General features: G+C 39.8%; 1 long non-coding RNA gene across 1 annotated transcript in view; it reads left to right on the forward strand.

Annotated features, from left to right (window-relative positions):
* LOC131573914 (uncharacterized) overlaps positions 1-27,534 on the forward strand; it is a 42,846-nt gene extending 15,312 nt beyond the window's left edge. The window contains exons 2-3 of the long non-coding RNA XR_009276294.1: positions 6,703-6,802; positions 13,646-27,534. This is a non-coding gene — a long non-coding RNA (uncharacterized LOC131573914). The remainder of the gene's footprint in view (positions 1-6,702; positions 6,803-13,645) is intronic.
* Positions 27,535-27,917: the final 383 nt, after the last annotated feature.

Here is a 27,917-nt window from a genome sequence, read left to right on the forward strand (position 1 = left end):
TGTACCAGCATATACCCACTTCATTATCATTTCTCTGAGTAGGCTTCCCTTACAGTATTCTTTGAACTGATTTGTAGGTCTGCACTTGTCAGCTGTTTCAGTTATCAATAGATGACACCTTTTTGTACAATCGTTTATATTATCAGAGTTTTCATCCTTGAAAATGAGAATATAATAGGTGTATATATTAAAAAATGTCACATGATATACCAACTGTCTATGGGGCAATGCATATATACCTGTGTCTATTTAGTAGCTGTAAAGTCAGAATTCACAAACTGTTGCTGTTCTTTTGTTATCCAAGTCCTTTTATATTGGAATTCTGATGAACTCACAGCTAAAATTTACTCCCCAAATTATAAAAAGGGTGAAATAGTCCTTGTGCCAGTTTGTAGCTGTATGTTACTAGGCTTCTATTACTGGCTTAGGGTAGCACAGCAAAAAATAGACCCATCTGTGCTTATATGCTAAGCAAACACTATTTCACAGAAAATTTTTTATCAGACTATAGATGGCTTTCTGTTGTCATTGTTCCTCAGTTGCAGCCTCTCTGTGCAACTCACCAATGCCACAAGCAGCTCTAGGCTGTGTGGCATTGCTTAAGCAGCTAGCAGTACTCTGAAGAGTATCCTGTGCAGGGTACTTGGGTACATGGGTCTCATTTATACCTCTTCAGCTTACATAAAGGGTCTGTTTAAACAGCATAAATGCTCTGTGGGACAGTGTTTGATAGTCTTAGCAGGTATCAGTGACTTTAATATCTGACATGGCTTGACATTAAGAACTTAACTTTAGCACTAAAATTTTCAAAAGAATGGGCACAAGCATTCTTCAGGTGAGCAATAAGTGTGTACCGAGGTGATGATTAAATAAAGGGGTTATGTGTAATTCTGTGAAATACATGTGCAAAACCTACTACATTTATGCATGTTTAGAATGTCTCTATTACATATAGACACTAACATGTCATTAATGTGGTCATTTATGTACCTGTGTGCTTATCATACCCTCACTTTTCAGCTATCTCATTAGGACCAGGAAGTGAATTTGGACATAATGTGTGAGATGTCTGTGTAATTGCTGAGCCCAACATCTTCCATCAACACCAAGGCTGGCAATACCAGAGTCATTCTAGCTTTGAAGAGCAGCTCTGCTAGTGTGGCACAGCCCTGCCTCTGGGGCTGGATGAACAAATTCCCGTCATTATCCTTTTGGGCTTGTCTGCTTGAGAAGGGTGCCCAGCAGTGATGCTTTTTGATCAGGAATTGATTTACCTGATTTGGCTGGATTTGAACAGCAGAGACCTTGTGTGTGCGAGTTACTAAATTCCAGCTATTTGGCTTCACTTAGAATGACTTTTCTTAGGGTTATGGTGTCTGTCTTCTGACTTGGGCCAATCATTTAGCATTTAGCATTTGTAATTGTGATGTCAGCTCATTTTTACTCAAATTACAGCCTCAGTAAAATCCCAGTGCATAATCTGGAAGTTGGACTGTCACTCTCAGATAAAGCATCCTTTTGCCCACAGTAAATACAGAATACAAAATTTCTGAGTTTTTGTCTGTTTCCTTCTTCAGTCATCATTGCTACTTTGCACTCACGTAGTCACACAATGAATAAAATTATACTCCCGTTCTTTATCCTACTGCTTAGAAGGAAGGAAGATCAGGAAGTTGGGAAGAACTGGTGAAGAATGCAGGGAAAAATCCCTACCTTTGACTTGAATCAGTTGCATAAACTGTCTGGTTTGAATTTGTTGATTCTTGCCTGTCCCTAAAAATAGAACCTGGGTGTAGTGGTGGTGGTACTTTCTGAAAGTAGAGTCTGTACTTCCTAAAAATAAAGTTAATTTATCAGTGTAAGCACTATGGAATACCAGCATGTAATCTTCTCCATCTCCAGCGGAATTCAGAAGTCCTTGTCATTGGTCAGGAGGAAGTTGTGAAACCAAACTTGATATTTTTAGCAGATTTCAGTAAAATAGATTCTTGTAAAACTGAATTTTGCCCTCTCTGACAGGGCATTTTTGTCTTTGTCCTTTATCATGTTTGAAAGACAGAATGCAGGAAATAAACTGGTTTGGTTATTTATGACACTATTGAAAGACAACAGTTGAATGGAAATCCAAATATACTGAAACAGTGTTAATTGTACATGCACAATATTCTGGCTTGTGTTAGTTATTCAAAATGTTTCCTTCTTTGAAAATGTGAACACTGAAAAATTTGCATTATGCAAAAACTTATTAATGATTTGACTTTATGTGACTTGACAAACTGTGGAAATAAAGTTAACCACTCACTTGGTAGGACTGGAACTTTCTTCTGCTTTGTTTTATTCCCCAGAATTAAAAAGTATCTTGAGATCTGAAAGTTAATTTATATGAATTCTGACAGGACAAAATGGGCAGAGTTAAGATTTGAGGATAGGTCACCTGTCCTTAGATTTGTCACCTTATTTCTTTCAGCTCTTCCATGTGTCTTTCTCAACCATAGTATTGTTAGTGTCAGTCAAGCTGGATTTATCTGCGATTACGCACTTAAGTTATATTAATAGAAAGATTTTGTTTGTTTGTTTGTTTGTTGTAGCTGACAAGATTATATAATTTCTGGACCTGATCTCTGTGGCCCAGGGTATCATAAATGACCCATGCAAAACTGTGTTGCAGTGCTAGAAGTTTCTGATACTTGTAACAACTTGCTTAAAGCATGTTAAAGCAATCAGCAGTACAAAGTACAAACTGGCCTCCATCTGGTTCCCCAGAATGGAATATTTTGCAGTGGTTTTGTTATTGAAATATGGTTCCTCAGGTTTTTACTGATAGATCTTTAGCAAAACATTGTCTTGGTGTTGCTGCTACCCAGCATGGTGTACTGCCCCTGGCTCAACCTGACCCTGCAGTGACCCAAAGTAGAAAGCAGAGTCATGCCGCAGCTGACATTGTGTGATACCCGGGAGTCTTTCCTGAAACCAAACCTAGGCTGGTTTTCAGTTTTGAAGGAAATCTTGCTCTAGCACCAGAAGTGGAGTCCATGAATGTAGTTGTTCTTTGCCTTCTCAGTGTTAAATGAGATTAACTTGAAGGCAGGGGACCTGCTGATTCTGTCTTAGGCTGTCTTCCAGAGCAGACAGAACTGGTTCGTGAATGCTGTCTGTCTCTGTGGCTGAGGCACTACTGCAGGCAGATTTTTGGGTTACCAGTGTGCTAGAAACCTGTACATCAAAGCTGATGTACTGGCAACAGTTTAAAACTGAAGTCTGGTCTTTTATGAGAATCTGAAAATCAGGGTTGCTTTGATTGCTCTTGTGACAAAGATCAAGATTTTTTTTTTTATTGCAAACTCTGTAGTCCAAAAAATCAATCTTTTCTTCAAATAGAAACTCTTAATTTACCACAGCACAGAAAATGGTATTTTTCTAAAGATATCTTACAGAACCATTGAGCTGTGGCTTGTGGCCTTAAAGTCTAGGCTTTTATTTCCTCTAAATATACTCTGTTCTGTTTTCTATGTGTCTGTCATGTTGAATAAGTAACAAGCAGTGGACACAGAATCAGGACTTGTGTCCCATGTATCATGTAAAACAAAACAGGCATCTCTTTCAATTGTGAGGCTAGGATGCCATCAGGGGCTTTTTCTGCAATCACAGAGCTGGAATGGAGGTGCTGGAATCCTGAGATAGATCTGCGACTTCTAACACAAGATGTGCTAAGAGTTTTCTTCCTACATATAATATATCCTATTCTAGTGCCTGCTCAATATCCTCTGTAAAGCAGCCTCACCTTTAAAATTTCTTGTTGCCCTGCCTCAGGTTCCTCCTGAGCCATCCTGCAGTCTCCCTTCTCTGTTCCCTTCTTTGCTGTCCTTTACCAGTGTAGCATTCTCTCCCATCATACCCAGGGTCCTCCTGGTCTGCCTGTGCTGGTGCTATAGCTCTGCTCAACATTGGTACTGACACTGGTACACTCAGGTCTGCCACCTGCCCTTTCTCTGAGCAGTGCTTCAGCCTCTGAGCAGTCAGACAGACTTGGCGTTGAGTGCCCTCTCAGCAAGTCTGCCAGTTTGACACTGAGCTGTGTGATGCAGTCACGTGGGAGGGAAGGGATGTCATCCACAGGGACCTGGACAAGCTTGAGTGCTGGGCCTGCCTGAACCTCATGAAGTTTAACAAAGCAAAGTGCAGGGTCCTATGCCTGGTTGTGGCTGTCCCAGACACAGCTACAGACCGAACGAAGTGATTGAGAGCAGCCTGGAGGAGACTGACTTGGGGGTGTTTGATGAAACCAGCTACATCTTGGACTGTATCAAAAGAGGTGTGAACAGCAGGTCAAGGGAGGTGATTCTTCCCCTCTACTCTTCTCCAGTGAGACCCACCTGAAACACTGTGTGTAGTTCTGGTGCCACCAAGATAAGGACTGGAGCTGCTGGAGCAAGTCTGGGGGAGGCCAAAAACTTGATAATGGCACCTTCCCTATGAAGAAAGGCTCTCACCATGGAGTGAAAGTTGCATGGAGACCTCACAGCAACATTCCAATATCTGAAGGGGGCCTACAGGAAAGCCAAAGAGGGATCCTTCTCCAGGAGCTACAGTAGCAGGACAAGGGGGAGTGGCTTTAACTGAAATAAAGTAGGTTTAGATTAGATATTAGGAAGAAATTCTCTACTGTGAGGGTGGTGAGAGCTGTCCAGAGAAGCTGTGGATGCCCCAACCCTGAAGTGTTCACAGCCAGGCTGGACAAGACTCTGAAGAACGTGGTCTAGTAAGAGGCATCCCTGCTCATGTCAGAGGGTTAGAACTAGATGTTCTTTAAGGTCCCTCCAACCCAAGCCATTCTGTGATTGATGACATTCAGGTGCTCACAGAAGCCAATGGCTAATCAATGGCATGCTCCACTTTGTGCTATGCATTTGTGTACTGTGTATGGAAGACAGAAGAAGAGAATCCTGTGAGTTTGTTAGCTGACTCGTACAATTTTCTAACCTGACATCTTCTCATCAGCAGTAGATTTGAATAATTCACCAAAAGAATGTTCCCATTGCAATTAAAAGGATTATTTGCAAAAGCTCTCTTAGATTATTTTGGGTCACACTTCTGAAAATATGTTAGAAGGTTCATTTCATGCTACATTTTCCTTAATTCAGGGCTTATTTTATCTAAATGTTGTGGCCTATCTGTTCAAAAGCATGACTAGGCAGCTCTCAAAGTTGGCATGCCAAACTTTTCCAGATCTGCAATTGAATAGCTATTGCTTTACGGGCTGATCACAGATACCTTTCAAATGGACAGATAATGGTTACTGAACCCCAGAACAGTGACCCATGTGTTCATGTCCCATCTCTACCATTCATGCTGTCATCTGCTGGTTCTGGCAGATAAGAAAATAACCTTCTCTTCTTCAAGAGAAATGCATTTTGTACATGTCCAAAGAAACAAGTCCTGTGATGTCATCTACCAACAATGGGTTGAATATAATGGTTTAGAGGAAATTCTGCAAGATTTTTAAAAAATATTAAATTCTTTTCAGGTTACATTAAAATTACCTACCTGTTGAAATGAAGAAGTACAGTTGATTATTTTCTTTCTAGCTTGTCCTTGCTAAATACTTAGAGAGCAGTATTTCAGTGAGAGTTAACTGGATCCCTTTCAAAGCGCAGCTGTTGATCTTTCCCTCTTTAGGTTTCTTTTGCCTGAGAAGTGAATGCCACTTCTCAGATGTTTTCTGTTTTTATTCTTAAATACTGTGATAAATGTTAGGGTCTGTTAAGTTTCAACTTTCTATTTTTATCCATTAGTAAACACTATACCAGATGTGGGTGTGAAGGACCCTGAGAAGCTGAGGGAGTTCTGCTTTTATTCAACAATTTTAGCTTTCATAACTGAGCATTTCAGCTCATTTTGTAGGGTTGTGTATGTGCTGTTTTGGGGTTTTTTAAGAGTTGAGAAAAACAGGCTTACGCAACTTAGTTTGCATAAGTGCAGTGAGTCATTCATTTTTTATTTTTGCGTGCTTCTATGTGTGTATGTGTGTGCGTGTGTGTGTGTTTTATCACTTTATATAACCTGTCTTTGAGAAAGTACTACTGAGAATGCTAAAAATATATTTCTCCTATAAAATAAAAAAAGAAATATGCCTGTTAGGAAGATAGCTGCTTCTTGGTGATGTCTCCCCATAGATACTTTTCTCCAGGAGGGCACTTTGGTGATTCTTCCTAAGGCTGTGGTTCTCCAGTAGCAAAGTATATGATGTATAAAGAGAAAGTCAGGTAGCTCTATGCTTTACTTTTTGTAAGCAGAGCTGAGAGTAACTCCACATGTATGTATGTACATGTATATGTGTTTACACATATGTTTATATGTATTGTGTAGTCCTTTCAGCATCTGTAGCTTCTGCTTCCTACCATCTAAGGAAGAGTGGAGCTTCCAGAGCAGTGTACCTCTGTGCATTGCTGAAAATTTGTTTGATAAATAAATAAATCCTTCACATAGCTGTCAGACAAGCATCCTTCACCAGGCTTGCTTACAAGGAAACTGGAATGCTTCATCTTTTTTGACACTGCTTCTCTGCTCTTTATGATCAAGTGTACCATGAATGTCTGGCTGCACAGAGTATATTATTTGGAATGCAGTTACAGGTATCACGTGTCAGTACTCTTTAAGTTCTAGAATTGTTATTTGATTTTATTTTATGGTTATATGTTTCAGTTGTGTTTTTCTTTGACGTCTGATGGATGATGCTGTGACTGTGGCATGGAACTCACTGTTAGTTCTCCCAGAAAGGAGGAATATGGTCCATGATGCAGAGGTGGGTTCATAGGTCTTCCTGCCCCATGGCAATTCTGAGCCTTGCCACATTTCTCGCCAGCTCTCTGCTGTACCATCATGTTTCGTAATCTGATGTGCATCCTCTCTAGATTCTAGAAATGCCTACTGCCATCAAAAGTTCTCCACAACAGCTTAATGCTGATCACTGCGATGAAATCACTCCACTCTGATTTACTGCCCTCTGTTTTACCAAATCAGACTGAGGACTTCTTTCTTTCAATAACCCTATAATTTTCTATAATTTTTATTTCCATTAACGCACATCATAGTTTTTACTTGATTTCAGTGCTATCCTACATTTGATACAAGTAGAATTGTTTGTTCTTATGGCAACATTTTAATGATTCCAGTAATCCTACAACAGATAAACTGAGTTTGCTGTCCAATGCAGAGATGTTTGCAGCTGCAAAATAAGACAGTTACAAAATCAGTATTCTTCTACTACCGAGCTAACAGATAAGAAGTATCTGGGGTCCACAGAAGTGCTATAAAACATACAGGTACTGTCTATGGTAGTGTACTTAAATGAACACTATACACAAGATAAAAATTTAATTAGAATCATAGAATGGTTAGAGTTGGAAAGGATGATAAGATCATCTGGCTCCAATTCTCCCTTCCATGGGCAGGGACCCCCTCCAGTAGACTGTGTTGCTCAGAGCCCGTCCTGATCTTGAATATTTCTGGGGATGGATAACCCACAACTTCTCAGAGTAACCTGTTCCAGTGCCTCACCACTTGCACAGTAAAGAATGTCTTTCTAATAGCTAATCTCAGCCTACCCTCCTTCACCTTAAGGCTATAGTTCCCCCATGTCCTTTTACTAAATGCCTTTGTGAAAAGTCCCTTTCCAGCCTTCCTGTAGGTCACCACTTGAAGGCTTCTGTAAGGTCTTCCTAGACTCCTCTCCTCTCCTCTCCTCTCCTCTCCTCTCCTCTCCTCTCCTCTCCTCTCCTCTCCTCTCCTCTCCTCTCCTCTCCTCTCCTCTCCTCTCCTCTCCTCTCCTCTCCTCTCCTCTCCTCTCCTCTCCTCTCCTCTCCTCTCCTCTCCTCTCCTCTCCTCTCCTCTCCTCTCCTCTCCTCTCCTCTCCTCTCCTCTCCTCTCCTCTCCTCTCCTCTCCTCTCCTCTCCTCTCCTCTCCTCTCCTCTCCTCTCCTCTCCTCTCCTCTCCTCTCCTCTCCTCTCCTCTCCTCTCCTCTCCTCTCCTCTCCTCTCCTCTCCTCTCCTCTCCTCTCCTCTCCTCTCCTCTCCTCTCCTCTCCTCTCCTCTCCTCTCCTCTCCTCTCCTCTCCTCTCCTCTCCTCTCCTCGAGTCTCCTCTCCTCGAGTCTCCTCTCCTCGAGTCTCCTCTCCTCTCCTCGAGTCTCCTCTCCTCTCCTCTCCTCTCCTCTCCTCTCCTCTCCTCTCCTCTCCTCTCCTCTCCTCTCCTCTCCTCTCCTCTCCTCTCCTCTCCTCTCCTCTCCTCTCCTCTCCTCTCCTCTCCTCTCCTCTCCTCTCCTCTCCTCTCCTCTCCTCTCCTCTCCTCTCCTCTCCTCTCCTCTCCTCTCCTCTCCTCTCCTCTCCTCTCCTCTCCTCTCCTCTCCTCTCCTCTCCTCTCCTCTCCTCTCCTCTCCTCTCCTCTCCTCTCCTCTCCTCTCCTCTCCTCTCCTCTCCTCTCCTCTCCTCTCCTCTCCTCTCCTCTCCTCGAGTCTCCTCGAGTCTCCTCTCCTCGAGTCTCCTCGAGTCTCCTCGAGTCTCCTCTCCTCGAGTCTCCTCTCCTCTCCTCGAGTCTCCTCTCCTCGAGTCTCCTCTCCTCGAGTCTCCTCTCCTCGAGTCTCCTCTCCTCCCCCCTGCACTTGTCTGCACTCTACACACAAAAAGACTAGAGAATTGGGGTGGGCTGAGCACACAAGAGATCATATGGTCTATTCAGGGAAATATACCTTCTTTTTTAAAAGTCATTGAAGGTTGAGTTGAAATTAAACATTTGCTTCCTGCTAATGCCATTTTGCAAATTTTTCCACATACTTTAGTGAAGAATCAAAGATTTTATTACTTACAGAAAGAAATAATTAACAGCCAAAGCATTAAGGGAAAGAATTGAAGCTTTACAAGGCTCAGATTAATCTTTCTCAGTTTTTCTTTTGCATGCTCATCTGACTGCTTGAAAACCATTCTCTAGAACTAAAATTTTAGCAACTGGGTTTTAGAAATTTCACGGAAGTTTATACAAGTTAACTTTCTATAAACATGATAAAGTAGGAATAATTACACTTTAAGTGACTCTTATGTTAAGTTTCCAGATGCCTAGGGTAGAAATCTGGGTTACAACTTCACTGAGCAATGATGTAAGACATCAGTACACTGCTTTAATCCAGATAACATAAATTGCCCTCATCCTACCAAAGTCAAAGGAGTGATCCTACTTGGATCACTCATGACCATGAGGTTTTTTCTGAGCTTGTTTGAACTTTTTCAGTGATATGTTTCCTCTGCACAAACCAGAAGGCTGGTTAGGCTTTTTAGTATATTCTTTACTTACTGACTTGTCTTTGCCTTCTCTTCATTTTAATGGAGTTTTTTAAGATTGCCTTTTATACAGCTGAAAAACTAACTCTATCTATTAGTTAGTTTTAGCTACCAATGAGTTGAAATTTATATAAAACAGTATGTCCTTCATCTTAACCAACTACCTTAAGGAAGTCATTGCTACTGTTTTTAAAAGTACATGGCCAGCAAGTCACACTAGCAGAATAGCATAGGGATCAGTTCATTGCTAAAGCTTACTTATAAAGCTTCTTCAGAAAAATTCTGGAGAACCATGGAGAATATCCTATCAGAATTGGGCAGAAGAGCACTGTTTTCCATATTCTTTGGGTGGATTTTTGGCACTAATGTAGCCTGGGATGCAGAAGCCACCCCATGCCAAGCTACTGTAAGGTTATCAGATTACATCAACAACGTACTGGGAAGCAGGTATTCAACCTTACCAGCCTTGCTCGGGGTCACAGGAGTAGGCTAGAAATAATGCATATGAAAAATCCTTTTCAGAGATACGTGGGAGGGCAAAAATAAGCTTCAGTAACCTATTATTGAAGAGTTCTTGAACCATCTTTTTTATTATTTGTGGCCCAAATTCTGCAGTAATTAAGCAGCAAAATGAAGGGAATGTGCTTTGCTTTTAGTAGAAATTAACACTGGTTTTCTCCAGGCATTCAATCACTTAACTCAGTTGTCCTTTTATATTATTCAAATGTGATACACATTAGTTAAACATAAGTGGTTGAAGAATCTTGTTGCAGAATGCCTCTTGAGAGAGAAGTATGTGATAAACATTTCTACTAATGGAATATTTATGTTAATGTAAATTAACTCCATAAGGGTGGCAAACCCTTTGAAAGGTGAATGTGATGTTCCTGCAGCACAGTGATGTTTTTATTATTTTGTTACTTGTACAAGGAGAAGTGTACAAGCTTCTGCTCTAGACAAGAATTTTCACATGCAGATTTGGTGACCCTCAAGAATGAAGGCCTGTCACACAATGAAAATATAATGCATAATTGTGTGATGCTGTAGACAGGAAGGATGTTTTGCAGAAATAATTGAAAGAACTGTGATCTGAGAAAAAAATGCAAAATGAACTGAATCTGTAGGAGACTAGAGCAAAACAAAGAGCTACAGCTAGCAGGTAGCAGATTTGCTGAGATTGATAGAGATAGCGATCATTCTGAAGTGATCAGTTGCCAAGAATATTAGGGATAAGGACCTAAGAGTGACAAGAGAGACTATGGTGATTATTGTCTCTGTTTCCTGTAATTCAAGGTATTGACATTTCCTTAGAGATATGAGGTCTGACAAAAGCTAAAGGGATGCAGGAAACTGGTAGCAGACCTTGCCTGGAAATCATTTCCATTATTATAGCTGAATTCAAGACCCAAACACATTTCACGGAGTGGAAACAATGACTTCATAATCCCCTCTGGATAACGTGTCTGCAGTGTCTCAGTTTTTGTATTTTCATACGTATATATATATAAACATATATGCATATCGATGTGCTACACACCTGAATCCTGCCATGAGGGAAGGGTTGGGCACAACAGCTTTAGGGATGATGGAAAAGAAGAAACGGTTGCACCATCCTTTGGAAGATGGTGCAGCAGGCAAGAGAGCCATGGCGGTCTTACCAGTGTCCAGCACTCTCCCTCTGCTCTTGTGCATGAGAAGCCCTGGAGGTTAGAGAAGGGCAAAATCCAGTGAAGTTGTGCCCAGCATCTCTGAGCAAATGGGGATTTATCCAGCTGCTTGTTTTGAAGTTCCCTATCAAATGTAAGAACAACCTGCTAAAACACCTTAGATTCTTCAGAGATTTTGTTTGCTTGTTTGTTTTTGCTTGTTTGTATGCAAATTTATTATTAAAATTATTTATATTGCTCAAAGTGCTCTATCAACTGTGTTCTATTAATTCAGGAATGGCAGTGATAAGATCTAGTTCTTTCCAAAGAATTTGGTATGCCACGTCTCCCAAATGGGATCAGATTACAAAGACAATTTAGCTCCCAGTTAGGCTCTTCAGTGAAGTGGTTAGATTTTTGACAGCACTCAGCATCCAGTGGGTCTGGTGTTCATTTTCAGGAATGGGAGCTGGTGAGCTCTTCTGAAAATGTAACCTTTTGTACTTAAATATTTGTGTGTTTTTTCCCAATCCCATTTTCCATTAAGTTATGTGATATTTTTTCATTTTGTTTCCTTGCTTAATAAAAAAAACTAAATAGTTCTGCAAGAGTCCCACTGCATTTCTGTGCAGTGGGATTTTCATCTTTTTGTGATTATTTTTTCATATTTTTGTGATTTTCATTATATTTAAACCTCAAGTGTTCATAAATAAGTACACAAAAGAAACCACAAATACCATGATGTGTTATACAGTAGTGATAACTCCAAGTACAAATACTAAATTTAAAATGTAAGTTGTTATTTGTATAGCCTATTAACATGAATGACTGACGAATCACAGTAAATCCACAAACACATGTTGAACTGGGATATTTGCACATGTAAATCCATGTGCCTTAACGCCTTGGATAAATATGGCAGCTTTATGTGACTTTCATCTTTCCAAGAACTACAGATGACTTTCTTGCAATGGAAATCTGTATGGTGGTCTAACCGACATTTAAGAAAAATCTGGAAGATAGGAATATTTAAAGATCCTCTCAGTTTCAGGTGTTATGAAAGTTGTTAACTTCCAGTTCCTGTTGAATACCTGTGAATACTTAAAAAATGTACATCATATGGCCAGACTGGTATGCTAGTGATGCCAGGTAAGTCCAAGATACCTCTAAATCATTGTCACCAGTGTCATCTTACTTATCAAATGTTCTCTGTGGTCCTTCCACACTATCTTCACCCTGACAGCTCTTCTTCTAGTCTTTATGGTGCACACCAGCATCTGGCATTAATGCTGCACATCTCTCAGGTTCTCCCTACACATTGATGCCATTTGTGAGATTCTTATTCCTACACTTCCCAAAGACCTGCTTTCTATGCTGTGCATAAAGGGCACTCATTTCTGTGTTAAATGTTCTCAGCAAGAAAAGCCAGTAATGCTTTCACTTGTTCCATTCTTCTTCCTCATGTCAGTTGTCTGAGTTTTATCACATTACCTTTGTCCTCCCTCTGTGTGTCAAGTTGACTTCTGCAGATTGGATGTGTTCCTGAAAAAGTTACAACTCTTTTCCCTGCCACCATAGCATGTCTGGTGTGTTCTGGTGTCTTAGTTTTGGTATAGGTAGTGATTAATAGTTGCAACAATTCATGAACTGCTACTGGTCTGTGTCAGCTGTTTTAGTGGTCTCTATTTAAGTCTTACAAATCACTGCCTAGGCGATAAGCATGTTATCCTGCAAACAAAGTGAAGGTGAGCAAGGAGCTGTGACTTTTTTTCTCTGAACTATTTTTTCAGTGTTACCTCATCTTCCTATGCCACCCCGTTCATGTTTTCACATACCCATTGCCTTCATGGTCTGACTCTGAGCTCAGTGTGCCAGGGACTCTTTATGCTGGTATTTATTGCTGCACAGTATTAGCACAGTGTTCTGTAGCGTTCCTGATTGTGATTTTAATGGACTGCTATTCAGGATACAATAATGGCAAATGTGGCATGAGATGAAGAGGCATGGAAGCATTATGCTGATCTTTGTTCCCTTGGACTGGTCCCTGGTGTAATCAACAGAAAGGAGTGGGTGGGATACAGGTGGGACAGGGGTCTTCAGTTGCCTGATTCTCAGCTGAACTCTGTTTCATTTCTGTTGGAAGGATTTCATTCCTCAGGACAAGCTGTCTATCTGGCCCCTTTTACAAACACTCAGATCAGTTTCAGCACATGAAAAAAAAGCAAAGGTCTGGTTGCATGGATCTGGGGTAGAGGCAGCAGTGTATAGCTCCAGCAGAAAGCTAACCTTTCCTTCCACTGTTTTTCTGCTTTCCCCCCCCCCCCCCCCCCCCACTGAGCCCTGCAGAGAGATTAGCGATCAGACTGTAAATTCCCCAAGTACAGAAAGTAGTAAACCTCTCATCCCCTCCCCAAGAGGACTTGTATGCTGACAACAGCCTCATTCAATCTGACACCTGTTTCACTCTGAAACAGGCCCCTATAAATAGAGTAAATGTAATCCTAGGTGGCATTGCAAAATACTATGGAAAACATAGCTTACAACCCTGAGAAAAAGGGGGAGTAGAGAGAGTGGGGGTGGGCAAAAAGACACTATCTACCATAAAAACCTGGCAGCTTCATGCAAGTGCTGTTGCTTTTAATTTAAATGCTCATTTCTTATTCTATTTTCAGATCCTCTCTGGGATTTTAGGAATGTTGAGACGTGCTGGTTATAAAGCCCTAAGTACAAAATGGTCACGGATGGCTGGAATGAGGCATGTTCTAATGGAAACAAATCACTTGTCAGTAAGCAGCCTTCAAACTTTTGAACAAAAGCTCAAAAGGGTCAGGGAAAAGACATGTTTGTTGATTTAAAATGGCTGGATGCAGGTCATCAGGAAGGCATAGGCTTCAATATTGTTGAGGTAACTCTTCAGTTCTGTGAGTTATAAACAAGGTTAAATACTTTGATGGCAACCACAAATGGAATGAGGAACTTAAATTATGCAGAAAGCTCACACATTATAAAGTGAAGTGTGCATAATACCAAAATGTAAAGCACGTACACCACTGCAAAACAGCCGCAGAATGGAGCTGAGCTGTGGGAGCCACATTTAGGTAGTTGTACATGACTGTGAGGAAGACTGTGCTGTATCTACTGAAATTTAGAAGGGTGACCAGTATTCCTGTACATGTCTGTGATTCATTGATATTTTAGTTAGTTAAAATAGTGTAGCTTAGCTTCATAGTGATTTGATGATACATCTAAATCCTGATTCTGTTTATTCACTTTTCTATAGATTTTAACTCTAAGTGAAATTATTCAGTACAGTAGTTAATTTTTTTATATCTGCTTGCAAAACCCATAGTAAGGTTCGTGACCCCTAGAACAACTATAATGAAGGATCAGCTCTCCTTTTTCCTGTGTAATATTTTGTGTTGCTCTGTGAAATGAAAAATGTTGGTGTATAATAAATTGTATAAAGTGGATGAATTACAGTCCCTGTGGAACATCATGTTGAATCTCTTAATTCTACTATGGCTTGGTTTCATAAGAAAATGATGCTTATGCAATCTTCCTTTATGATTCCTGTCTGTCTGCTATTTGCCCTCACAAGCAGCTTCTGAACTTGTTCAGTCTTCGGCTGGATTTGAAGAGTTGCAATAATTATATTTTGACTAGGTTTGTGGAAACTGCTTTCTGTCTAGAAAGAAGAAGAGAGGCAGAGTTAGTACCACTGTAGAGGGGAAGGCGGGTACAGAAATTGCTAGCAGTCAACATGGGGCTCCTTGGAAGAGTACACATAGTTTTGTGCATAAAGGAACACAGTGGGGACTGATGAGTCAGGTTTGGGCACAGGTGACTGGGCAAAGAAATCTGAAGGGACAAAGGTTTGACCTCCATTAGTAACCAGGTTTCATTTCAGTGTTCATGGAATAATTTCATTTTGGTATGGAAAACAGCAGGACGAGAAAATGGAATGACTCTGTTGTAAAATGGTATCTGTGAGCTTCAAAGTGCAGGGCAGTCTTTTGGTGTTTCTGAGGTTTACTCTGCTAAGTAAACATTATTCTGCTTTCAAAGGGAAGAAACTGAGACACTTTCATCACAGAGTTTTGACTTGCACAAAGGCACCAAATGACTCAGCAGAAACCAGGTACAGCTTACAGATGTTTAGGTGGCCTAGAATCGTTTAATCATTTAGGCTGGAAAAGATCATCAAGCCCAAACTTAATGCTAATACTGCTAAGCCCACCAGTAGATCATACCCCCAAGCACCACATCTACACATCTTTTAAATACCTTCAGGGATGGTGGTGATTTAACCACTTCCTGGAAAGCCAGTTCCAACTTCAGCCCTTCTGCTGAAGACATTTTTTCCCATATCCAATTTCTCCCCAAATTGAGGGGCAACTTGAAGCTATTTCCTCTCATTCTGCCACTTATAATCTGTGAAAGAGGCCAAGCCCCACCTTGCTAGTCATATGTCATGACCCTTTTAGTCAGATGTAGACAGCATAAAGTCTCCCCTGGGCCTCCTTTTCTCCAGGCTAAACAACCGAGCTCTCTTAGCCTCTCTTCAAAGGACTTGTGCTCCAGACCCTTCATCAACTCAATTGCCCTTCTGGACAATCTTCAGCATTTCAATGCCCTTCTTGTAGTGAGTGGTCCAAAACTGAGCACAGGATTCCAGGTGTGGCCTCATCAGTGCTGAGGATAAGAGGACAATCACTGCCCTGGTCCTGGCCAATATGGCCAGCAACTTACACAGATCTTCACTCACCATATGTCATAGCCATGCCAAATATTCTCCTTCCTCAAGGGAACCTCATCACTGCTCCGCATTCTTACTCTTTATGTTGTTCTTTGGGTCTTTTAAATTGTCATCTGTTATTATTGCCTTGCCTGTTCAAGCCCAGCAATCTCTTGCCATCCACAAAGGTTGTTGTATGTGTTGCCATGACAAGGAAAATATCTTCCAAATGCCACTTGTTTTGTTTGCCAAATGCCACTAATAGTTGTTTTGTTTCTGCCAGAAATGAGGCCATGCTGATGAAGAAGGATTGCAAAGTAGTCTGCAGAGAGCTCCAGGTGGTATGGACCAAAGCAGCCTGATACCTGAGTTGGTTTTGTTTGAAGTTAACTTGGAGTTGTCCATAGTATCCTGATCTCCTCACCTGCTATAAATATGGCAGCTAGATATTTTTCATCCTGCTCTTCTTTCCTGACTTATACATCATGTGAAGGACACTCTGAGACCATGGGGAGGAGTAATTGTGGGAGACACTTCTCTTCAGATGCTACACTGCCTAGATGAAAGCTTATCAGCAGCTTGGGTTTCTCAGCATTGATGCAGGTGGGTTTCCAAACACCTTATATTTGCATTAGAAATGGCATTACCCTTACATACAAGCATTGTTTCAGTCCTGCTGCACCGCTGAAGCTCTGTGTTGAAGCCTGGTGATCTGTCATAGACTGGGATAGATCTGGGTCCAGGGATAGAGGAGGCATGAGGGAAGGACTGAGATTTGCTTCCAGTACCATGATTAATTTGTATATAGGAGTGCAGCAGCACTGGGAATATGCTAAATGTTGGGCTGGGAGGGAAGGTAGATGTACTACTGCAAGCTGCTGCTGTGTCTCCCTACAGGACAAGCAGATTTCTCTTTGCCCAAATAAGCATCAGATAGGAAAAAACACTTTTAGAAAACTTGAGCCTTGATACTATACTCATTTCTGGGAAAGAATTATGCCTCCTGCTCATGTGAATTGAATTTAATGTACTCATGCATGCACACACACACACACATTTTTGGGGTTTTTTCACATAGCTGTCAAAAATAACACTGAAACATGTAAGTTAAGCATGCTGTTGTAACACAATGGCACTTCATTACTGTTGAGGGCAGCTCAGGTTTCCTTCTGAGTGTATCACCAGCAGGCAGTAATGGAGTAGTACAGAGGGCATATGAAAAGAACAGCGCAACCTCATGCCATTTAATCCTAAATGTCAGGCATGGTCAGTCTTCCCTGGTGAGTTTCCCAGTGTATGGATTTAGCATCTTCAAAAATTAACTCTCATGGTGTTTAATTCAACATAAATAAGGTAATATCAAATTGTCTTCTCCAGGAGAGTTTTTTATCCAAATTACAGCAGTTTGCCTTATAAATAATTTCTCTTCAATCAGCAGTCTCTCTTTCCTCTGTAAATCTTACTATCTTATTTTCATAACTTGCTACTTCTCTGACTTTCAATTAACACTTCGTTTATGTTCTTTACTTAGACACTGTAGGTGTAGCCTTTTGAAATTTTTCCCTAATGTGGTTTTAGTGCTGTCACTTCACTTAGGGCCATGGTAATGACTAACCTCTGCTCCTGTACCTCTGTTGCTATGTTGCATAATGACTTTTCAGAAGTTCTGAATTAATGCAGGTCGGTTGATAATTTCAGGCTACATGGCAATATGGTGCCTAGAAAAAAATCCATTTGTAATCTGAAAAATCTTATGGAAGTGTTGCATAACTTGAGGAATATATTAGCTCATTAAGTAGAAGCCTGTAGTGTGAGAATGTGTAAACATGATTATTATCACTTAAAAAAAAAAAAAAGCTTTATTTCTTAAGTAGTGTTCTCACAATACAACATCATAGTAGCTCCAGGTAATGGTAGTTGTTGCAAGGAAACCCTTCTGCTCTGGAGTCCTGTCACCTACTAAAGCTCATTCTGCATGCTGGTGCAGCATGACCTGTGCTCTGAGTTTCCTTGCTAAATGTGCCATGTGTGGTGCTGCTGTAGAAATTCTTGCTGTGCCATTTGCTCCACTCTGGCCCATTCTAGTTTGTATGCCACTCATCAGCTGTCAACAGGCAAAGAAGAAAATTTAAATCACATGAGGTCACTAGCAAGTAGGTTTTTAGGAAGTTGATGGAAGAAAACATAGCAACTAGTATCTATAAAATGTGAGTTCATTTTCTGTTTAGAATACAAGGGGTTTTTCTGCACAGATAACAAGATACTATTTTTTAGCTCATTATGTAATGACAATTCAAGATGAGATCATGATAGTGAGACCACAGCAGTTACTAGGGAGTGTCCAGAAGCACTGAGTAGCTGGCATGATGGAAAGGGTTGTTATGAAATTGGTTTTAAAAATAATTTTGGAATTCTAACCCTCTTTTTGCTTATTTTAAGATTCATATGCAATGTCTTGAATGTCTATGTCGTGAATTATGCTGCTAGTAGATCCCCCCAGCTGGTCTGTCCAGTAACTGTTGGCTAGTAGTATCATGTTTCCGTGTTAAAACTTTAAAAATAATTTAATGATAGCTATGTTTAGTGACATCATTTTAGCACCCATATGACTTGACTCTCCCTTGCACTCTGCCTGAGACCATACAACAGCTGCGTTGTACCCATATATGTCACAGGCAAATTTATAGAAAGGGTGAATTATGCTGTCACTGATTACTGCATCTCTGTTAGCTGTATAGGCTCTAGGTTCACTACACAGATGCTTGAGCCTTCTCTAGTCTTCATAAACCTTTGAAGAAAAAGCATTAAAAGTTTCCTGAAGGAAAGTCTGTACTGATTATTTTCAATAATATTACTCCTTTTGGGGTGGAAAATACAAATTTGGAGACAGATGATTTCTTCTTAAAATACTGTTTTTATTGTCTCTCTGCATTTATTGTCTCCTAAGTACTCCAGGGCAATATTAATAGGTTTATTCTATTAAGGAAGAGTAGTGTTTCCAAAATAATAGTTGAAAGATACTGATCTTCCCACTAGAAGGCTTTTGCACAGAGAACCTCTATTGTTCAGGGACAGTTATTTCTGGAAAACCTTGTATCTCCTGTCTTCCTTACCTACCTGCTTTGCTATTTTCATGCTGCTGTGATTTGGTATCACTTTGCATGCTAGTAATTCTTTTTATAGTAAGATACAATGCAACATTGTTACTGGTCAGAATTTGCTCTTAGCTACATTGCTGTCAATTCAAGGTAAGTTGGCCAGTATCACTGGCAGATGCACAGCTGTAAACAGGATTTGTTTGCCTTTTTCTACCAATCAGAGATTTCTTTTTGTCCATTTAAGAATATATTATTTTCGTTTTCCTCTTTAGAGGAATAGTGTTTCTCTTGGCCAACATCAGATTATTTTTCCATCAGTTAAGAAAAGCTCTTGCTGCAGATAACGGTGTGATCTCCTGATATGGGTAGAAGCGTACTCTGAGAAAAATTAATATTGAGTGTGATACCTCAATGTGTCTTTAACTGTCATGTAATGCATTATGTTTGCATTTCACAGGACAGCTAGTTCAGAGGATGCTGTTGAAAGTTTTACACTATCTTTACCGTGGAAGAGATAGGAGAACTACTTTGACCACTCTGGTTCCAGTTCAGGTATAAAGCTGTGTATTGTAGTCTTGAAGTCTGTGTAACAAAGATGTCTGAGCAATGTCCACTCAGGACCATGTATGGATTTAACTTACCCTGCTGCCTTTCCTTTTGAAGTCCAGATTGCAGAGTGATTTGGTAGGTAAACTGGGCTGTGCTGTCAGTTTCACCCTGGAGAGTGTGATTTTTTTAAAAATCTGATTTACATGACAGGCATACTTAAAAGACCGGTCCTGAGTCTCTGGTGGCAGGTGACAAAACTAAGGTATTAATAAAGAGAAGAGCTGATAATGCAACCTGTGTGATCAATCCTGTGCTGTGGTCTGTGTCCTCAGAGTGATGAGCAGCAGCCAGGCTGAAACATGTAACAGGAAGGCTGTGTGGTCTGCCACAGCTGGCTGCTGGCTACTATTCCCATCTTGTTATAGAATTCATTCTGGTTAATAATAAATTCAGTTAAAAACTATTTAAGTAAAACAGCCTGATGTGGCTTGTCAGATACAGTATTGTGTCGGGAAGCCAAAAGATGCATTTGCTCCCAGTTTTCTGTCGTGTTTTGTAACAGTAGGCAAATTGCCCATTCCTCCACTCAAAACAAATCCATTGTCAGTCCTGCTTGCTAGGCAGACAGATTGTTTTGGGAAGAGGCTGTATTTCAGGGTGTGCCTCTACAATATCTGGATAGGCCATGGCCAAGACAGGAATGCCTATCACGTATGAGCATCTGTAGCACGTGTCACTATTACAGTGCAAAATGAACCAATGTGCCCTTGGATGATGACTCCCCTGCTCTCTGTAACCTGCAGTAGGTTTGGGAGATGGCTCAGTAAAACCAGTTTTCATAGAAGAAATTGGGTCTTCAGGAAGAGAGAGTGAAATGAGAGGGACAAGACGATTGATGCTGTTGACCGAGTTAAGAGGATGAAATGAGATGTGGGACAGAGCCTGGTTTGGGAGGAAAGGCACAATGTTTGCAACTGACTTAACATATGGCAGCAAATCTGTGAAGTGGCTCAAATAAAGGTCCTAAATGTTTTGTCTGTCCTACATACCCATGGCAAGTTCAAGCACAGTTATCTGGGCTGAGCTTCCAGGGCTTAGGGATCATCATGTGCAGGGGCTTTTCACTCTCCCCAGTTTGTGACTGACCATGAACACAGAGGTGATTTCCTCTCTTCCTGGAATTGAACCATGCCTTGATCCCAAGCCTCATGGGAGAAAATTGATATGATAACAAACAGATAATGAATCTGTTTGTCCTCTTGTTTACTGAGTTGTAAACGTAAAGAAAATCAGCAGCAATTGGAGATGGAATATTGCAAAATTTGTGTTAGTGAGAAGAAAATAAGACCAGTATGTTTTTCAGTTTAAGCAAAAAGAAAAGCTGAACAACTTCATAGGGGCTTTGTTCAGTTGCTTTTAAAAATGTAAAGAAAATTCAAGAGACGAGTGAAAATATTTGAATAACATTAGCACTTCATTTCATAGCTACCTTGTTCTCTTGCTGATCCTTCACTAAAAGTAAAACTTTGGGAACTGATGGAATTCAGAAAGTAGCAATGAAAATCATTAATGGGATGCTGTCATTTACTAGGAAAGTGGTTGTGGCTGACATATACAAGGTGCTTTGAAAGGACCCATTAGCACTACGGCTGGAAGTGAAATACTGATTAACATGATCAAGATTATTAATTTGCCAGATGAAACAAAAACTAAGATATGTCATATATTAGAAGGTAGAGAGGTGAGGATTTAATCACATTTGTTAACTTTTCTCTAACAGAATCACTTCATTACATACCTTGATTTGTAAAGGCAATGCTTCCAAAATGGTAGGTAAAAAAAGAAGATAGTTTTAATGCATTACATAAGGAGACATAGGGCATCAAAGCTAGCATGAGGCACTTGAGAAAAAAGATTAACAAACTGAAGCAGACATTTGAGTTTCATAAAGCAAATGGCCCCTGCCAGCATTTCCTTGCACTTGTCAGTTCTGGCCCTCTGACTGATACTAAATGAGTAGCTTCATACAATAAGAAAAATCAGATTCTTTAGTTGCTTCACAGATTCACCTGTTTGCCTGTGCAGCTGTAGCTACCTTGCCAGTTGGCTGAACAGCAGTTCTAGGTAGGTAACACTAAGAGCAGAAACTCTTAAAATGTGGCAGCATATGTGAAAAAGAGCAAAGGACCTACTTTTTGTAGCTGCACTATTCAAGTAAGTATTGTTTCATAGCTTTAGTGGATCACCTAGAGACTTCTTCCCTCATATTTGAAGACAGGTTACTTTGTGAAATATGATACTAGGGATTGTGGTGTATCCAAAAGCAACATAAATGCATTGCAGATTGGTTTTGCTGTTTCAGAAACCATGTTCACATACACAGTCTTGAAAGAAGGTGGGAGCAAAGCCAACATAGAATTAACCACACTGAATAACTTGCACATTTTCCATGAAGTCTTTCATGTATTCTCTGCTTTTCAAAAGTGAACAAGGGCCAAAACGAGCCACATCACTTGGATTTGCTATAATGAACTCCTGCTTCTCTGCAGTCTGAATCTAAGCCACTATCCTACACTTACCACATCATAAGAAACCACTAACCCTAACCATGAGACCAGTACATTCATGTCTCTACAATATGTTCGTTACACTCACATTAATAAAGGAATATAATGTTACAATGCCTGTGCCATTAAACAACACCTGTTCCATACAATGGAAACAAGGCACTCCATCATTAAATATATTATCTTCTTAACAAAGAACTGCACAACTGTTTGGCTAGAGCTGTGAAGCAAATGGTCTATTTACATATGAAAAGAAATTTGTGTACATTTGATGAATGACAGAATAATTGCTATATATGGTAAGGGAAATGGAAGTAAAATATTTCGTATATTCATTGCTGCTATTGCCAGTAAGCTGGAAATGCCTTGATATAGCTGTGAATGTACCTTTCTTGACCAGTTAGGCAAAGCTTACACAGGCTGTGGGCAGCATCACAAGAGTAAGCTTTAATTCTAGGAATCTTAGTGGAAAAGCTCTGGTACAATGTGTTCAAATCATCCCCTAGAAACACACATAAAATGGGTTTTGTGTACTTGATTTCACAGTTCTGAGCACTTAGAAGCCTGGTCTGGCTTTAAACAAATTCCTGAGTGTGATTTTTTTTTCCTTTTTATTTAGTGGACATTCTTATTTCTTGTTGTCATTCATGTTATTCTCACCATACCTTTAAAACCACCCACAATTATGGGTCTTGGCCCTAGATAAGCAACCCCAGCCCAAACCTCTGTGGAAACAGTGGGGGAAAGGTTAAAGGGGTAGAACACCCCAAAGTGGGTTCTATGCCTTCAGCAACAAGCTGCAGGATAGAAAGAGATGTGATCAAAGGCTTTAGACAAGGGAAAATGATAATTTTCTACTTCAGTCACCTCTTCTACACACACATGCATACATATACACAAAAGGGAGGAGACTTTTCTTTGCAAATTTCACTTGAAATTGCTGCTGTCAGCTGTTATCTGGAGCTAAATACTAGACACAGAGTAAATGTGCTACCCTTGCTGCAATCCAATTCTCACTGACCTGGTAGGAGGGGAAGATGGCAGCTTTGGTGCAATGCAGTCAGTGAAAAGGTGAGAAATAGCAGGTGAAGCGAAGGACCTAGATGGCTGGGGAAGAACAGTAGGTTCTTGATTTAGGAATATCCATGTTTAGAGGTGTTGATCTGATATGCAGAAATACCAAACCCTCACAGCAGAAACTGATGGCAGTGAGAATCATGTTCGGCAAATATAGAGTGCTCTTGAGTACTGAAAATTGGAGCTGGCAACTCAAACTGGCCACACAAATTAGCTTACTGTATAGACAAATTTAACTTTTTTTCTCACTGAAACTCATCTCTTTGTGCATCTAAAAATACTAGTAATGACATCACACTTTTAGTAAATGTATTCAGGTTTATTTAAAGGGAAAATAAAAAGTTAAACAGGAAACAATGTGAACATATTATAATGTAGAAGCCAGATAAAAACCTGAGAAAAAGAAAATTTCTCTTTTGCTTGTAGGGTTTGAAAAGCATGCAGCAAATGACACCTGAGATCTCATGCTGAATGAGTAGGATAAACATAAGTATTGAGTAACTGCCCATTCACTGAAAGAAGGCAAGGTTCTAGCAGAATATCTGACCGTGTTTTACATTATTTACTTGTCTATAGGTATGAAGTGTGTAACTAAACTTGGCCACGGGAACTGAGCTCAGGGAACATGATGGGGGGGCTCAATTAAGAGGCAGAGAAAAACCTTAATCCTATTGCTTAATTTACCCAGGTTCAAGGGCTTGATTTTGTGAGTCTAATTATTCTTTTCACAGTTTTCTTCTCCAATGCAGTTCATGGGTATGGAAAACAACATGCGCACTTTCTGAAAGACAGCTGGCACAGCTGGTTCCTCAGCACACATGACCACAAACCAAACCTCATACTGTCAGCTTAATCTTTGCTTTGGCTTGTTTAGATTAGTGACCCATCAAAATGTGTCAGTGTATACCAACCTTTTCTTCCATAAACATTTTTTCCCTCTTATAGCTGATTTTTGTATGTGCAGCATTCTGCAAGCTGCATAAATATCCAGTTCCTTGTGGTTCATAAGCATACCCAGGAAATAGTGATTGCCTGGTAAAGCATTTTAGGCTGGCAACTTGGGATCTCTGTAATGAGATCTTGCACAATGTTTGTTCACTCTTAGAAGATCAGAACGTTCCTTGCCAAACCCTCAACCTTTAAGTGGAAATAGGACATATTGCCCTTCCAAGAAGACACAGATAGGATGGCACAACTCTTCTGACACAGGCAGAAGCAAAGAGACCTAAAAGAAGAAGGTAGGCTCATCTAAGAAGATGTGTAACCACGATTTTCCTCCTTACTGACTCTTGGCAGCAGGTTTCTGCATTCGTGTTTTGGAACATAATGCATAGCAACCATGTGTGGGCAAGCAAGAAGAGCTACAACTATTAGAGCTTTCATACCTGGTGAATAGAACTACAGCTCATAATAATGTGATTTGATCTGTTTTCAATTCCTCATATTATTTTTAACAAAATACAGTTTCTCGCAATCACAATGACAAATCTGGTATTTAAAACCACAGCATTTCATCAAAACTAGGAACTGTAGTATACCAAAAAAATGCCCTAAATATAATAAACTGCTGCACTGACTTCTTTTTTGTATTTTTTTTTTCTGGTGTTTTATTTCTATCTCCATTTATCTTTACAAGGATGTTGACAGTTGATAAAGCTGGCAACGGCACAAAAGAGAAGGGCAGCTATTCTTCCTTCTTAGATTATCCCTAAATTCTGATCATCACATTATTTGTTGAAGAAAGTAACCCTAGGAAAAGAAACAGGTAAAAGAAAGATTTTTTTGAAACTATAATAGAAACAGTACTTTTTTAAACTGTCAAATGATAAATTGTCCCATTGGATTTTTCAAGAGTGCCTCATGTCCATTTTGGAACAATCAAGTTTTAGTATATGGTCATGGGTTAAATAATGATATATTGTGTTGAGATTCATATAAGATTCAGTATACTATGTAAACTAAACTTCCACTGTCATTTATGCATGTTTGTCACTGTCAAGAATAAAAATATTTCAAAAGATTCAGCAATTGGTTTAACTTTAAATGAGGTCCACTGCCAGAAAAAGTTACCAGGATAATACAGCTTCTCCTGAAAATATTATTCTTCTTTTCTGTCCTCAGTTAAACAAACTTTGTAGACCTTGTGAAAATACATGGTTTTAGTTAGTGGAAAAAGGGTTGGGTATTTTGTTTAACAATAGAGGACATTGTGTTTATTTCCTTAGATTGATGCAGAGATGCAATATCACAAAGTAAGCAAACTCTTGTTGCACTCTGGCATCTTCGGCCAGTTTTGCCTTAAGGACACAGTTATAAGGAGGTGATGAGGTAACTGTTAGTAAACAAATGAACAGAAAGGATGTTAATACTAAGATATGACAAGGGGGCCAGCTAGAGCAGAGAAGAGGCATTTTTGTCTTCTACTTAGGCCAGTCAAAACTGGAATCCCAAGTTTTACATAGTGTAATATCAGATATGCTCAATGCATAGCATGGTCATAGCGCAGTAAGACAGCAGATGTTATGACAGACAGCCTTCAGCTGAGGTTGTCAGAAATTTATATGGCATCAAAGCATCCCCATCTCACCAGATGTCCTATTCCATGAGCCAGATAGGCACCTACAAGCTGGCTCCCTGGCTGGCTTTTTCTCTGAGGCCCCAAGCAAAAGACAAAGCTGATTAGCTTGAGATCCAAGCAGAATACAGTACTGAGCAGAACTGATAAATTAAACTCATTTACATTCTTCCTGCAAAGATTCTTCCTTGAAAAGAAAAAGTTTCAGATGTGTTGTCTACTCCAGACATACTATTACACATTCCCCCCCTTCCTCTCCCCCCGCCCCAGTTTAGTCTTTCTGTTGAAGAAGAGGTATGTAGCTGGAAAAAGCTAGATTTAGACTTTGAATTACAGTGCATAATGTTGCTTTCGCAAGTAATAAAGACTGGGCACACCAAATTTGGAATGGAAACGACAGCGAGTTTCAACCTCTTACGACTCTTACCCAGCAACAGCCCACTTACAAGGCTGGCAGAAGGGAACACAGAGGATGACTGCTATAGAGCAGCATGCACGTGGCTGTCATTTGTAGAAAGTTACGTGTCTTATGTGGCATTGTCATGTACTATATTTTTCAGTCTTTCTCCCCTATCATTTTTTTTACTTGAAAAGGCAGACGACTATTTACTTCATTTTTCTGTTGGATGGATGTAGCTTCTTTTCCCTTCCTATTTTTCAAGGTTATTTAAATAAGATTCTACTGATTTTAACAGACATGAGAGAAGTCATATTGAAAGCCATGACAATGAAGTCCTGCATTAGCTTCATCTATGAAATGATGACACAACTGCACAAGTTGCAGCCAGCCGACCTTCTGAAACAGGTCAAGGGCAGGTTCTATGTATTTGAAATTAATTCATGTTTTTTTGTTTATTTCATTTTGAACTCTCTTCTGAAGGTGTATCATGTTTTTGATGCTAATGATAATAATGATGGAGCTATTTATATTAACCTGATACCACAAGCATGTCTTGGTAGGGCATATGTTGTACTCCAGCAATTATAATGTTGGTCACTAATGACCAAAGATAGCCCAGTGCATTAGCTAGTACTTTTAAAAGTATATGTTAATTAGATTTAATGAGATAATTTCCCAAAAAGTAGCCACAAATAAACTCATAAAAACATAAGAATTTCCTTAGCCCTCTCATGTACTTATGCACAGATATGTACTTTTGTATTCATACAGTTCCTAGTGATGTGGTGATTATTCCACAGGGCACAGTGGTGGGATAATTGCTTACTCATTTTGAGTTCCAGAAATGAAAGTCTGTCTCTTTAAATGTGGCAAGTAAACAGCTTTGAAAGATTTTTACTCATTTTTTAAAAAATAATTTATTAGGTTTTTCAACTAAGGAATTAAAAATCCTGACTGTTTTAATGCCAGTTTAAAAAGGGCTAGGAAAGCTACAAATAGCATGTGCTGTAAATCTGTGCCATGGCAGAAACAATCAGAAGAGTAAAGAGTAATGATTAAACATTTAATCAGAAGCATTATACTTTGTTGTGTTCTCATTGTAGCTGCAGGAAAAGATGCTGTAACAGATCTTTAAATAGAAAACCTGAGGCTAAATTCTACTTCATCCATCAAAAGCAGCTGCTAGGAGATGACCTAATTTTAGTGGCTTATCAATTCCTTAGTGCTTGTTGGTTGATGTAACTTTGATTCTCTGATGTTAGATGACTTTTGTGCTGAATATAGCTAGAATTTAATGTGAATCTTTTGGATGGCTGCCCAGCCAAGCTGCATAATCCAAACAAAGAGAGCGAGCAGTACATGATTCAAGCTACTCACGTGTACAATAATACAAATATCTGTATCCTGATTCCTTTGGGCAATCAGCTCCATGTCACCAAGCACATATTTCAAATACAATGTCCTTGTGGGGGGTTTTTTTGTCTGATTTTTTTTTTTTTGTTTCTGTTTTTGTAGTTTTTTTTCCCCAAACAATACTCTGGTTTTCATTGGAAAAACAACACAAGATGCAGTGAGACTCAGCTGCTGCCAAGAAATAATGATAGAGTCAATAATTGCAGGACGTTTTTAATGAATGTTTTCCAAGCAAATCATTGCCATTTCAAAGGGCTGTTATTTCTATTTATGTAGAGATTAGCCTACACGTTATCAAGGAAAGGGAATGGTGGGGTTTTTTATCATTAGTTTTTGTAGCATTTTTAAGGTTTGTTTTTTTTTTAATAACAGAGAATGTCTTTGTCTCTCTTTCTAGCTTACTCTTTATCTGGACTTGTTTTCCTTTTCCTTTCTCTCTTTCTCTTTTTGGCTCTTCACTAAAACCATCTGTGACACACATGCAAGTTGATGGGTGTGTGAGCAATGCTTCACACATATTTACTTGCCCT

Source organism: Poecile atricapillus, chromosome Z (assembly GCF_030490865.1).
Source record: "Poecile atricapillus isolate bPoeAtr1 chromosome Z, bPoeAtr1.hap1, whole genome shotgun sequence".
NCBI classification, from domain to species: domain Eukaryota; kingdom Metazoa; phylum Chordata; class Aves; order Passeriformes; family Paridae; genus Poecile; species Poecile atricapillus.